This window comes from Bufo bufo, chromosome 8 (assembly GCF_905171765.1).
Source record: "Bufo bufo chromosome 8, aBufBuf1.1, whole genome shotgun sequence".
NCBI classification, from domain to species: Eukaryota; Metazoa; Chordata; class Amphibia; order Anura; family Bufonidae; genus Bufo; species Bufo bufo.
The window spans coordinates 113582053-113596374 of record NC_053396.1 but is presented as its reverse complement, the minus strand read 5'-3'; the positions used below and the strand labels follow the sequence as shown (position 1 = coordinate 113596374).

The 14322-nt window shown below is 44.2% G+C and overlaps 1 long non-coding RNA gene across 1 annotated transcript; it reads right to left on the bottom strand.

Annotated features, from left to right (window-relative positions):
* Positions 1–3114: 3114 nt before the first annotated feature.
* LOC120978004 lies at positions 3115–11300 on the bottom strand. The gene is made up of 3 exons (XR_005774028.1): positions 11288–11300; positions 9919–9920; positions 3115–3246 (listed from the first exon to the last, which is right to left on the bottom strand). It is a non-coding gene; the product is annotated as an uncharacterized LOC120978004 (long non-coding RNA).
* Between the last annotated feature and the right edge of the window lie 3022 nt (positions 11301–14322).

Genomic DNA, 14322 nt, shown 5'->3' with positions numbered 1-14322 from the left:
GCACATCTGTGATTACACGTGCATAAGTCACTGTCACATTTAGGACAGAAATACAGCTTTTTGGTTACATACTGCACATCTGTGATTACACGTGCATAAGTCACTGTCACATTTAGGACAGAAATACAGCATTTTGGTTAGGCCTCATTCAGACGACCGTATGTGTTTTGCGGATCCGTAAATATGCGGATCTGTTCTTCCGTGAAAAAACGGAACGGATGGTATTCCGTTTTTGCGGATCCGCAAAAAAAACGGATGGTGTCTTTGTAATTTTTATATAAAGTTCTCTGTGCAGAAAAAAAAGTGATATAAATAATTCCTGTCAGATAGCTTGAGCGCCATTTTGTCTGGCTTTGATTGCACCGAGAGCTTAGTGTGAGACTTGTGCTTGGTCAGCATCTGTTTTGTGCTATATTTCTGGTCTATCATGGCTAATCATCGAGAGGTTCTTCTGTACTGGCTAATTTCTCGCAGATTTGGACAGCAGCCAGCAATGCTGTCTGAAGAACCGAGGAGGAGGCGGTGGGTTCATCCCATTGTCTCGCAGCGTCTACAGAAGGGCCACTTTCACAAATTATACTTTGACTTACAGCAGCACCCTGATAAATTCCAGGGTTACTGCCGTATGTCTGTACAGACATTTGATATGTTGCTAGCGTCTCTCCGTTCTGGGCTCACTTTCCAGGACACCAACATGAGGCACAGCATCTCACCTGAAGAAAGACTTCTAGTCACGTTGAGGTAAGTTTATTAGTCTATCCTTTATTATTTAGTGGAAAAAAAAAAAAGGAACTTAATAATGTCATTTTTCTCTTCACAGGTTCCTTGCGACTGGGAACTCTTTTGCATCTTTGCATTATGAGTATCTGCTGGGAATCTCAACGATATCTGGGATCGTCTGTCACACATGTCAACTTATCTGGCAGCGACTCAGAGATGCGGTGATGCCCCAACCCAAGGCAGAAGATTGGCTTAGAATTGCTGATGGGTTTTATCAATCTGCGCAGTTTCCAAACTGCCTAGGGGCATTGGATGGCAAACACATACGTGTTAAGAAACCGCCTCACTCAGGGTTCCAGTATTTTAATTTTAAACAATATTTTTCTATAGTGCTGTTGGCATTAGTTGACAGTAATTATAGATTTATTATTGCTGATATTGGGGCATATGGAAGCACAGCAGACGCCCGCATCTTCTGTTCTTCCCGAATGGGTGAACGGCTTCGCGCCAACCAACTTGCCTTGCCAGAGCCCAGACGACTACCCAGATCTTCTGCTTCAGCCGCTCCATTTGTAATCGTGGCAGACGAAGGGTTTGCATTATCTCCACATGTAATGCGAGCTTTTCCAAGACGCGATTTGGATGACCGAAAGCGCATATTTAATTATCGTCTGTCTCGTGCACGTCGATATGTAGAATGTGCTTTTGGGATACTGTCCAATAAATGGAGAGTGTTCTTGTCATCCTTGCAAATGAGTCCGCAAAATGCCACCCTAGTGATACAGGCATGTGTGATTTTACACAACTTCACCAGGATTCATGATGCACCCTCTGAACCTGAAGTGGCCCCTTTTCCAACAACCACATCTGTTGGATTAGACCATAATCCGCAAGGAAGGTCTGGATCTGCTGGACTAGCAGTTCGAGAACTCTTTGCCGATTACTTCATTAGTAGAGCGGGTGCATTATCATGGCAGCTGAACAGCATCCGTGGTACTCGTCGTTAATTTTTGGGTTATGGTTATCTAAATGAATTTAAAATAATTTTCTAGTTAGTTAGTTCCCATATTGTTAGATTAGATTAGGGACTCGCAATATAATGAGGAGCCTTGACGTTGGCTTGCGAGCTAAGGTATTTTGGAAAATCATTAAAACATTTAATCAATGATTTATCCAAAAACTGACTAATATCTCATTGGGATATAGAAACAAACTTTATGCTATATCACGGCTGAATGTAGTCAGGCACAGCCATGGCCGCCCAATGGCCGTGTGTAATTAGAGGCCATAAAATTATTGAATGGCTAGACCAGGGATGGCCAAACTCGACCCTCCAGCTGTTTCAAAACTACAACTCCCAGACTGCCTACAGCTATCAGCCTACTACATGGCATGGTGGGAGTTGTAGTTTTCCAACAGCTGAAGGGCCGCAGTTTGATGAGTCCTGTTATTAACGAAACTACAGTGTGTAAGGTGCAACCTCTTCCAATCTAGCTGTGTATTTCTTTTTTTTTTTTTTTAAGAACACTTAAATTAGAAAAAAAAAAATGCTGAGACATTTTTGATCAAACAATGTAGTGTAAGAGCTTACATTACCTTGCTCTAGCTCATTGGACACAATCTAGAGTTACCTGAATTAATAAAACAATATGAAAAAGCCATAAATGTGTTTGAACCAAATTTTTTTTATAAAAAAATAAATATAAATCATAACTCATACAGGATAAAAGAGTAACCCTCACATGTTGAGGAGGTAGAGGCGGGGGGGGTAAACTCGTGTGACCCTTTGAGGCTGGCTCAATACTGGCTCAAACGTTGGCTGGTCAGACGTTACATGCAGCTTTTTTCTCGCCTCATTTAAAGAATTAAAAATATTCATGGGCATTATTGGCCCTGCAAATAATTCAAGGACAGCAGTCAATGACGACACGCACATATGCTGCCTTGACCGTGGTACACTTTGTAGAAATGGTCCCAGTCCTAGCATTATACAGTCCTCCTGGCACTCCGGCCTGTTTCGGGATAAATACTCGAGAACGTGAGTATCCACCAGGTCTCGAGTATTTGATCCCGAAATAGGCTGCGGAGGGGGACTCTGTCGTCTCCTCTTCCTGGATGCTCTGCTAGTCTGGGGTTGATCCGCAAGGTCAGCTGGTGGAGGTGAAGGCTGCGGTGGTGTACGCGCTGGAGAGCAGGGGTCCGGAGGTGACATCACCTGATTACTATCCACAGACCGCGTTTCAGATGGGCCTTCATCCAGACTGTCGACAGTTCTTAATAAGGAATAAAAAAATAATTTTTAATTAATAATTTCAAATTTATATATTTATTATTTTTTTTGAAAAAAATTAACATAAATAAACTTACGGCCGCATTTCAAAAATGGGTTTCAGGAACTGAAGTTGCTGGGTGTATAGATATGTTTTGTTTTTTTTTCACCACTATCGCCACTACGTCCTTTTTTTTACATCTCCTCCCGCCGAAATTGATCACGGCAAGAGTGCCATCTTGTTTTCAAGTTTTTGACTGTATTTAAATAAAATTAATTAAAGAAAAAAATTTATATAGTGTTCATTTTTTAATGTCACAATACAATTTCAAAATGTAAAAAATAAAGTACATGCAAGTACACTAAAAGCAAATGACATGATGCACGTGCACTTATATAACATGCTGTGGATGCTCAGGGAAGTTTGCAAAGTTCTCTGAGCATGCAGATCATGCTAGATTGTACCTGCAAGTACACTAAAAGCAAATGACATGATGCACGTGCACTTATATAACATGCTGTGGATGCTCAGGGAAGTTTGCAAAGTTCTCTGAGCATGCAGATCATGCTAGATAGTACCTGCAAGTACACTAAAAGCAAATGACATGATGCACGTGCACTTATATAACATGATGTGGATGCTCAGGGAAGTTTGCAAAGTTCTCTGAGCATGCTACACTACAATAAAACCTATACAACTTTAAATTTTTTTCTTTTTTTATACATTTTTAGTTTACTTACCAAGTTTCTTGTGCACCTTGCCATCGCCCTTCGCCCACTCCTCAGGCATAAGCTCCTTACGGACACGGTCGTGGTACAAATCAGAGCGTGTATCCCACAGCTCTGGCTTTTCTTGTATTAATACTATCAAGCGCTCCACGGAGAAAGACATCTTTGCTGTAAGACAAATATGGCTCTTCAATCTGATTTTTGTGAGGGGCACATAGACATGTCTGATAAATGTATCTATTTTTACTGGGGGCAGGGATTTGTAAATTGCGGACATTCATCCGTTTTCTAACGGATAACATACGAAAGCACTTCCGTATGATCCGCACTTTTGCGGAACCATAGACTTGAATGGGGCTACGGAACATTTAATGCGGACAACTATAGGACATGTGAGTTTATTTTTGCGGATCCGCGGAACGGAACACAGATGCGGACAGCACACGGTGTGCTGTCCGCATCTTTTCAGATCCCATAGAAATGAATGGATCCGCATACCATCCGCTAAAATGCAGAAAGGATGCGGATCCGTTCATACGGTCGTGTGAATGGGCCCTTACTGGGGTGAAAAAAGCCTCTAATATACTGTACATCTGTGATTACACATGCATAAGTCACTGTCACATTTAGAACAGAAATACAGCTTTTTTCTTACTGGGGTGAAAAAACCCTCTGATATACTGCACATCTGTGATTACACGTGCATAAGTGATTGTCACATTAAGGCCAGAAATCATGCTTTGGCATACTGGGGTGATAAAACCCTCTGATATTCTGCACATCTGTGATTACACGTGCATAAGTCACTGTCACATTTATGACAGAAATATAGCTTTTTGGTTAGGGTGAAAAAACCCTCTGATATACTGCACATCTGTGATTACACATGCATAAGTGATTGTCACATTAAGGCCAGAAATACAGCTTTTTTATTACTGGGGTGAAAAAACCCTCTGATATACTGCACATCTGTGATTACACGTGCATAAGTCACTGTCACATTTAGGACAGAAATACAGCTTTTTGGTTAGGGTGAAAAAACCCTCTGATATACTGCACATCTGTGATTACACATGCATAAGTCACTGTCACATTTAGGACAGAAATACAGCTTTTTGGTAAGGGTGAAAAAACCCTCTGATATACAGCACATCTGTGATTACATGTGCATTAGTGATTGTCACATTAAGGCCAGAAATCCTGCTTTGTCATACTGGGGTGAAAAAACCCTCTGATATACTGCACATCTCTGATTACACGTGCATAAGTGATTGTCACATTTAGGGCAGAAATACGGCTTTTTGGTTACTGGGGTGAAAAAAGCCTCTAATATATTGCACATCTGGGATTACACGTGCTTAAGTGAGTGTCACATTTAGGCCAGAAATACGCCTTTTTGGTTACTGGGCTGAAAAAAGCCTCTAATATACTGCACATCTGGGATAAGACGTGCATAATTGAGTGTCACATTTAGGCCACAAATACCCCTGTCATATAGAGTAAAAAAAAAATTGTGCAATACCCTACATCAGGGTTTTTATTGGCGGTTATTTTTTTTAACAGACTTAACCACTTTTTACTTTGCTTTGTAAACGCTAACTATGAGGCAAACATCTAATAAGGGACGCGGTCATGGTCGTGGTGGTGGTGTTGGTGGAGCCTCTGGTGCAGGGAGAGGACGTGGCCGTTCTGCCACAGCTACACGTCCTACTGAATCTATTTCCTCAGGTCCCAGTAGCCGCCAGAATCTACAGCGATATTTGGTCGGGCCTAATGCCGTTCTAAGGATGGTAAGGCCTGAGCAAGTACATGCGCTAGTCAATTGGGTGGCCGACAGTGAACACAGCACGTTCACATTATCTCCCACCCAGTCTTCTGCAGAAAGCGCACAGGTGGCGCCTGAAACCCATGCCCATCAGTCTGTCACATCACCCCTGTGCAAATCGGGGAAACTGTCTGAGCCTCAAGTCATGCAGCAGTCTCTTATGCTGTTTGAAGACTCTGCTGGCAGGGTTTCCCAAGGGCATCCACCTAGCCCTTCGCCAGGGGTGGAAGATATAGAATGCACTGACACACAACCACTTATGTTTCCTGATGAGGACATGGGAATACCACCTCAGCACGTCTCTGATGATGACGAAACACAGGTGCCAACTACTGCATCTTTCTGCAGTGTGCAGACCGAAAAGGAGGCCAGGGAGGAAGACAGGGTGGAAGACGATGCAGGGGACGATGAGGTCCTAGAACCCACATGGAATGAAGGTCGTGCCACTGACTTTCAGAGTTTGGAGGAAGAGGCAGTGGTGAGACCAAGCCAACAGCGTAGCAAAAGCGGGAGCAGGGTGCAAAAGCAGAGCAGCCGTCGCCAAAACAGTTCGCCTGCTACTGGCCACCGTCATCAGGGACCGAGCACACCAAAGGCAGCTTCAAGGAGTTCCCTGGCATGACCCTTCTTCACACAATGTGCTGACGACAAGACCCGAGTGATTTGCACGCTGTGCCATCAGAGCCTGAAGCGAGGCATTAACGTTCTGAACCTTAGCGCAACCTGCATGACCAGGCATCTACATGCGAGACACGGGCTGCAGTGGAGTAACCACCTTCAAAACCAAGAAAGGGCTCAGGCCCCTCCTGCTGCTGCCTCGGCCACTTCCTCCGCCTCTGGAGGAACGTTGGCACCTGTGTAACATCCTGAAGTATGTCACTAAACTTCTGTTCCCCTGCTTCATAATGTTAGTTATATGCATAATGTCATCTGGTATAAGATTGCATCATTTTCCCCATAATGTGCATTTTCCAGGCCTGTTGCATTGTATTTATGCTGTAATATCCATGTACACCAGCAGGTGGCAGCAGTATGTAGCAGAACCAAGCCAGTTAGTATACCTAGACTGGAATAGACCATTCCAGGCTAGCTTCCCCCTATCTGAGGAGGAGTGGAATGTTCCCACATCCTACTTCAGGAGGAGGACAGAAAGTTCTAGGCAGTGTACCAGCCACCCCCTGTTGGGGTAGGCTGTGTGAATAGGAGCTCCCAGAAACAGGGACCCCAACCAGGGATCCAAGCCTCTGCTGAGGCCCAAGATCAACTTTCCCAGCCTGAGTTCCTTACCTCAGCTGGATGACCAAGAAAGCAGCAAGCTTCAGAACTATCAGATCTCCAGGACGCCTTTGGAATTATATGGATTTCTGCACAAATTGGTCATAAAATGTAATATGATCTTCATCTAAGTCACAACAATAGACAATCACAGTCTGCTTAAACTAATAACACACAAAGAATTAATTGTTACCATGTTTTTATTGAAAACACCATGTAAATATTCACAGTGCAGGTGGAAAAAGTATGTGAACCCTTGGATTTAATAAGTGGTTGAACCTCCTTTGGCAGCAATAACTTCAACCAAACGTTTCCTGTAGTTGCAGATCAGACGTGCACAACGGTCAGGAGTAATTCTTGACCATTCCTCTTTACAGAACTGTTTCAGTTTAGCAATATTGTTGGGATGTCTGGTGTGAATCGTTTTCTTGAGGTCATGCCACAACATCTCAATCGGGTTGACTTCAGGACTCTGACTGGACTACTCCAGAAGGCGTATTTTCTTCTGTTTTAGCCATTCTGTTGTTGATTTACTTCTATGCTTTGGGTTGTTGCCCTGTTGCAACACCCATCTTCTGTTGAGCTTCAGCTGGTGGACAGATGGCCATAAGTTCTCCTGCAAAATGTCTTGATAAACTTGGGAAATCATTTTTCCTTTGATGATAGCAATCCGTCCAGGCCCTGACGCAGCATAGCAGCCCCAAACCATGATGCCCCCACCACCATACTTCACAGTTGGGATGAGGTTTTGATGTTGGTGTGCTGTGCCTCTTTTTCTCCACACATAGTGTTGTGTGTTTCTTCCAAACAACTCAACTTTGGTTTCATCTGTCCACAGAATATTTTGCCAGTACTGCTGTGGAACATCCAGGTGCTCTTGTGCAAACTGTAAACATGCAGTAATGTTCTTTTTGGACAGCAGTGGCTTCCTCTGTGGTATCCTCCCATGAAATCCATTCTTGTTTAGTATTTTACGTATCGTAGATTTGCTAATAGGGATGTTAGCATATGTCAGAGACTTTTGTAAGTCTTTAGCTGACACTCTAGGATTCTTCTTCACCTCACTAAGCAGTCGGCGCTGTGCTCTTGCAGTCATCTTTACAGGACGGCCACTCCTAGGGAAAGTAGCAGCAGTGCTGAACTTTCTTTATTTATAGACAATTTATCTTACCATGAACTGATGAACAGCAAGGCTTTTGGAGATACTTTTATAACCCTTTCCAGCTTTATGCAAGTCAACAATTCTTAATTGTAGGTCTTCTGAGAGCTCTTTTGTGTGAGGCATCATTCACATCAGGCAATGCTTCTTGTGAAAAGCAAACCCAGAACTGGTGTGTTTTTTTTATAGGGCAGGGCAGCTGTAACCAACACCTCCAATCTCATCTCATTGATTGGACTCCAGTTGGCTGACACCTCACTCCAATTAGCTCTTGGAGATGTCATTAGTCTAGGGGTTCACATACTTTTTCCACATGCACTGTGAATGTTTATATGGTGTGTTCAATAAAAACATGGTAACATTTAATTCTTTGTGTGTTATTAGTTTAAGCAGGCTGTGATTGTCTATTTTTTTGACTTAGATGAAGATCAGATCACATTTTATGACCAATTTGTGCAGAAATCCATATCATTCCAAAGGGTTCACATACATTTTCTTGCAACTGTATATTTTTTTTAATCATTCTCTTTTTATTTGTTCGTCAACAACAAAAAGCATATAGATACATATACACTAGATCTTTAGAAAAGTCAAAACCAGTGCAACTGGCCAGTAGAGCTATAGATCGTGAGTCACAAATATAACCTAAAGCAAAATCAGGAATAAGGGTCTTCCGACCTAACTTATCACGCATTGTGAATCTTACGATTTCGTATACATTCTTGATTCCTAAATCTGTGCATGCCAAACATCAACATAAAAGGAAAAGAAAAAGATAAAAGTCGAGCATGTTCACGCCCTAATCAGACCTGACAGAAGCTTAAATCAAAATACTGCTTAATACTATATCTAACTTCACACAATATTCTCCTGTTCAAATATTCAGATACCATCAGAATGTTGTAGTAGGAAAGAGCCTTTTGACCCCTGACTTGTCTGTTCCCAAGGTTCCATCAAACCTTTAAACTCTAGTTTCTAATCAGCAGGTCTCGGGTCACTCTGATCGGAGTGGGTATCCTTTCTCAGCTGTGTTTCGATATGTGTCAACCATGGTTGCCAAGTGTTCAAGAAACCTTGCATATTATGAGACTCCCAACTCGCCAACTCCTCCATTCTGCACAGGTGGTTCATTTTCTCGTACCACAAGGATACGCTTGGCGGATCGGGAGATCTCCACAAAGCTGGTATGAGTAGATAAAGTTGCCTTGAGGTTTCCATAACAATACTAGTGGGGCAGCAAGTGTTAAGTGACCTGGGCATAGCTTATTAATGATGTTCTCAACCGTGCCCCAAAACGGCATGATTTTCGGGCAGGACCACCAGATTTATGATAGGCTGCCTGTACCCTCCAGACACCTCCAACAGTCGCTGGAATTACTTAAGTGAATTTTATATAGGAATTCAGGCATGCAATACCATCTAGTGAGAGTTTTAAGTGAGTTCTCTTGCACCCTGACACATCTGGAAAATCCATGTGAGTGTGACAGTATGAAGGATCTACTAGATTCTTCCAGACTTATACCCAGCTCCTTTTCCCAGTCTCTCAAGTAAGAGGGAGGTGTATCATCTCTTTTCTCCAAGATCTGTCTATATATCAGTGAAAGGCTCTTAGGTGGTAACTTTGGTAACAAGACCATGGTCTCCAACCATGAGGGATCCGTCATCGGGAGGTGTTTGGATGACTTAAATCTCCTGCACGTAACCTCAAAATCAAATCTTTGTATATCAGTACCCACTCTCGGCGATTTACCTCGGAGGGACCTGTAATAATCAGAGGAGGTGGACAACCTCGAGAGATCTCCCAGTCTGAGCTCAGAAACTGAGTCCCACACCAGGTTAGTCTCAATCACCCTGTCAGAGAGTACGCAAGGCAAAGCATCAAGAGGGGTCACTGGGGATAAGCGGCCCTTACCGAGGTTTAGTGTAGGAGACCTTCGACACCACTTAATAGTGCTGCTGGTAATGGCACTTATTAGCCCAGAGGTACCTGATGCAGGAACTTTGTGCCAAAGCAAATGCTCACCCTGCTTCCCTAACACAGCTCTTTCCATGCGCACATGCAGGAGTGCATCACTCGGCCTGACTAAAGCTAACCATCTCTCTAAATGTATAGCCTGGACATATGCATATATATCCGGTAGTGAAATCCCCCCTTGTTTCCTTTTTCGTGTAAGTAGGGAGTAAGGTAGTCTAGATTTTCTATTGGCCCATAAGTATTTCCCCATGATGGACCTCAACTTATCTAGGAAGACTTTAGGTACCGAGATTGGAAGGGAACGCAGTACATATAATAGTTGGGGAAGAATGTATGCAGTTAACACGTTTTTCCTACCTATCCAGGAAATCCTAGGGGTCAAGGATTTATTCAAGAATGTTTGAACTTTCGCTATTAGGGGAGAGTAGTTTAGACGAAACATGTGGGCAGGATTGGCTGATATCAAAACTCCTAAACATTGTATCGCAGTAGTTGGCCATTTGAATGGGGAAATATCTTTAATCCGTCTCAGCTGCAAACTCCTATGGCCTCGGATTTCTCAATGTTAATTTTAAAATTGAAGATCTCTCCAAAGGTTGTGAAGGTATCTAATATCCGTGTCATGGCTTCATTAGGGTTGGTGATCATCAGTAGCAAATCGTCGGCAAAAGCCGCCATCTTATGTGTGTCTCCCTTTAGTTGGATTCCTTTGATATCAGGATTTTGTCGAAATTTCAACAGCAAGGTTTCGAGGACTAATATGAAGAGTGTTGGGGAGAGAGGGCAGCCCTGTGTAGTACCATTTCTAATGATAAAAGGGTCAGACAGGGAGCCGTTTACCATAATACGGGCTGTGGGAGCTGAGTACATGGAGAAGATAGCTGTTATAAATATAAATTCCACTGGGAAACCCAACGTTAGTAACGCGCTACCCATGTAAGTCCAACCTACTCTGTCAAATGCCTTTTCGGCATCAGTCCCCAATAGGACTAAAGGCATGTTTTTATTCCTGGCATAACAGACCGCATTTACCACCCGGCTGACATTATGCCTACCCTCTCTACTTGGCACAAATCCTTCCTGTTCCTCTCCCACAAGCCAAGGCAACAAACCCGCCATGCGGTGACTTAGCAGTTTAGCCCACCATTTTAGATCAGTGTTAAGGAGCGAAATTGGACGATAGCTACCACATGCTTCTGGATCTTTCCCCTCTTTGGGGATAATAGTGATATTTGCTACCTGGGCCTGCAGAGGAAGAACCGAACCACAGAGTAGGGAATTGCATAGCTTAGTAATGTATGGGATCAATGTGCCAGCAAATTTCTTATAATATACTATAGGGAGACCATCTGGACCTGGACTTTTCCCTGACGGAATGCTATTGAAGACTTTGGTAACATCGTCCTCTGTAAACGGTTTTAGTAGCTCTTCTACCATGCGGGAAAAGAGGCGGGCTGGAGGGAGGGGGGGTAATAAAAAATTTTTTTTTTAAATTACAATGTTATGAAATTTAAAGATTGGTACAATTAATTGTATTATGGAAAAGAAAACAAAATAAAGAAATATAAAAAAAAAAAGACAATACACTGGCTGCAGGGCAGGCCACCACCTCCAAGTCTTAAAGGGCAATCTCAGGCCATGTGCCCAATTTGGAGACCCAGAAGTTGAAGGGGGCAGACCCATCAGTCAGTACTTGTAGGCGTGTGCACACATACTGCTCCACCATGTCGCACGTCCCCGTGATGTCCACGATCCAATTTAATATCTGCTCTGGCAACTTTCAATGTTCTTTTCTGTGCCTAACATGTTGATCACGGTTAGGGGCGAATCAGGGTTCCACGCCGGAGAGGGAGCGTGAGAAAGGGATACCACATCCAAGGGAGGTCAATGTATGAAATTAAATGTGATCGAATGCAGAAATGTGGGACAAATTATTGAAGACGAAGCTTCCAACTAAAGGAGGGTGCGCGCGGTAATTACCCACTCCCGACTCTTAAGGACTCTTAAGAAGCTCTGTTATTGGCATGATTAATAAAAAATTAAAGGGAATGTCACTGGGGTATTTTCTGATTTGGAAAAGTTAGACAGGAGAGGACCTGCTACCGCTTTGTTGACTCTAGATAACTTCTGCCTGATCGCACGTCCCCGTGATGTTCACGATCCATTTGGACATCTTCTCTATCAACTTTCTGCGCCTATCATGTTGATCAGGGTTAATGGCAAATCAGGGTTCCACGCCGGAGAGATACCACATCCGAGGGAGGTCAATGGCTCCAATGTGATCGAGCGGAAATGTGGGACAAGTTGTTAAAGTTGAAGCATCGAATGAAAGGAGGGGGCGCGTCAATTAACCACCTCCCGACCACCTAACGCACGGATGCGTCCGGAAGGTGGTTGATTGATTCCTCCTGGACGCATCCGTGCGTCATCTCGCGAGACGCAAGATTTCGGTCAGAGCCGGCCCGCGCATGCGCATCGCGGGCCGGCAAAAGTTAAAGAACAAGTTCGTCACCAGCCTGCCAGCAACGATCATTGGCTGGCAGGCTGGCGATTTTCAAAAAATCCAATCACAAGCCATATAACAGATCATATTAGTAAATATGATCTGTTATATGGCTTGTCTGGTCCTCTGCTGGTCCTTTTCGTCGGTTGGATCCAGCAGAGGAGCAGACTGAACTGTGAGTAGCACCAACACTACACTGTAGCCCCAGATCACCCCCCTGCACCCCAATTAACCCTTTGATCACCCCTTTGATCGCCCCTGTCAATCACTAGTGAAAGGAAAAAAAGTGATCAGTGTAAACTGTCACTTTTTTTTTTTCACTGGTATTGACTGTTAGGTTTTAGGGATAGTTTAGGCCCCTTGGTTAGGTAGTTTAGCGTGAGTTAGCGCCCAGCCCACCGCACAGCAGTCACTTATTCGCTGTTTAGCGTATCGCTAATCAGCATTTGTACTTTTATAGTATCTGTAAGTGATCAAAACTGATCACGGTCAGATCTATAATTGTATTAGTGTCACCCTAGCTCGCCCTCCACCCAAAACGCAGTGTTTGCCCGATCAGGCCTGATCGGTCGCCCACACGTGCGTTCACCCACGCCCGCCCCGCCGCAGTGACAAAAAATATATATATTTTGATCACTGCACATTCACTTTACACGCGCTGCGGCGATAAAAAAAATCAGTTTTGATATTTTTTATCAACCGCAGCGGCCTCCGGTACTTCGCTAGCCTCCCCTTTGTAAGACAGGCTTGCTTTTTTTCTTGGGTAGTCTCAGGGAATACCCCTAAATATAGTAGTCAAAAATGTCAAACAGGGGGTATTCTTCTGAAGAGGCCTACAGGATTCTGACCCAGTCGGATGAGGAGTGGGAACCCTCATCTGACGAATCTAGCGGGTCAGAATATGAACCTGTAGAAAGCAGTGGCTCTCTGACCCAAATTTCGGACGAGGAGGCTGAGGTCCCTGATAGCACCAGGCGTACCCGGCCCCGTGTCGCTAGACCACAGGTTACGCAGGATCCGCTTCAAGAGCAGCAGAGTGGGGCTGTCGCTGCCGGATCACGTGGTGAGGCATACACCAGCAGCGCAGCCCTTCCTGGACCTAGTACCAGCACTGCCGTACAACATGGTGAAGTAGCGAGCACCAGAAGGGCAGTTGAAGCTGGTACGGTGGCACGTGCAGTAGTTACCCCGTCGCAGCCACCGCACAGACAGGCCCGTAGAGCCCCTAGAATCCCTGAGGTGCTGGCAAACCCTGATTGGCAGTCACCAACTTCAGCCGCACCATTAGTTCCCCCTTTCACCACCCAGTCTGGAGTTCGGGTTGAGACGGCTCATATCGGTTCGGCCCTGGGATTTTTTGAGCTGTTCTTGACTGCGGAGCTCTTAGACTTAGTTGTGGCAGAAACAAACCGGTATGCCACACAATTTATAACCGCAAACCCGGGAAGCTTTTATGCCCAGCCTTTCCGGTGGAAACCAGTCCAAGTTTCCGAAATTAAAATTTTTCTGGGCCTTCTCCTCAACATGGGTCTAACTAAAAAGCATGAATTGCGGTCATATTGGTCCACGAACCCAATTCATCACATGCCCATGTTCTCTGCTGCTATGTCCAGGACACGATTTGAGACCATCCTGCGTTTTCTGCATTTTAGCGACAACACCACCTCCCGTCCCAGAGGCCACCCAGCTTTTGACCGGCTCCCCAAAATTCGGCCCCTCATAGACCATTTCAACCAGAAATTTGCAGATTTGTATACCCCCGAGCAAAACATCTGCATAGACGAGTCCCTAATCCATTTTACCGGGCGCCTTGGATTCAAACAATACATCCCAAGCAAGCATGCCCGGTATGGGGTCAAATTGTATA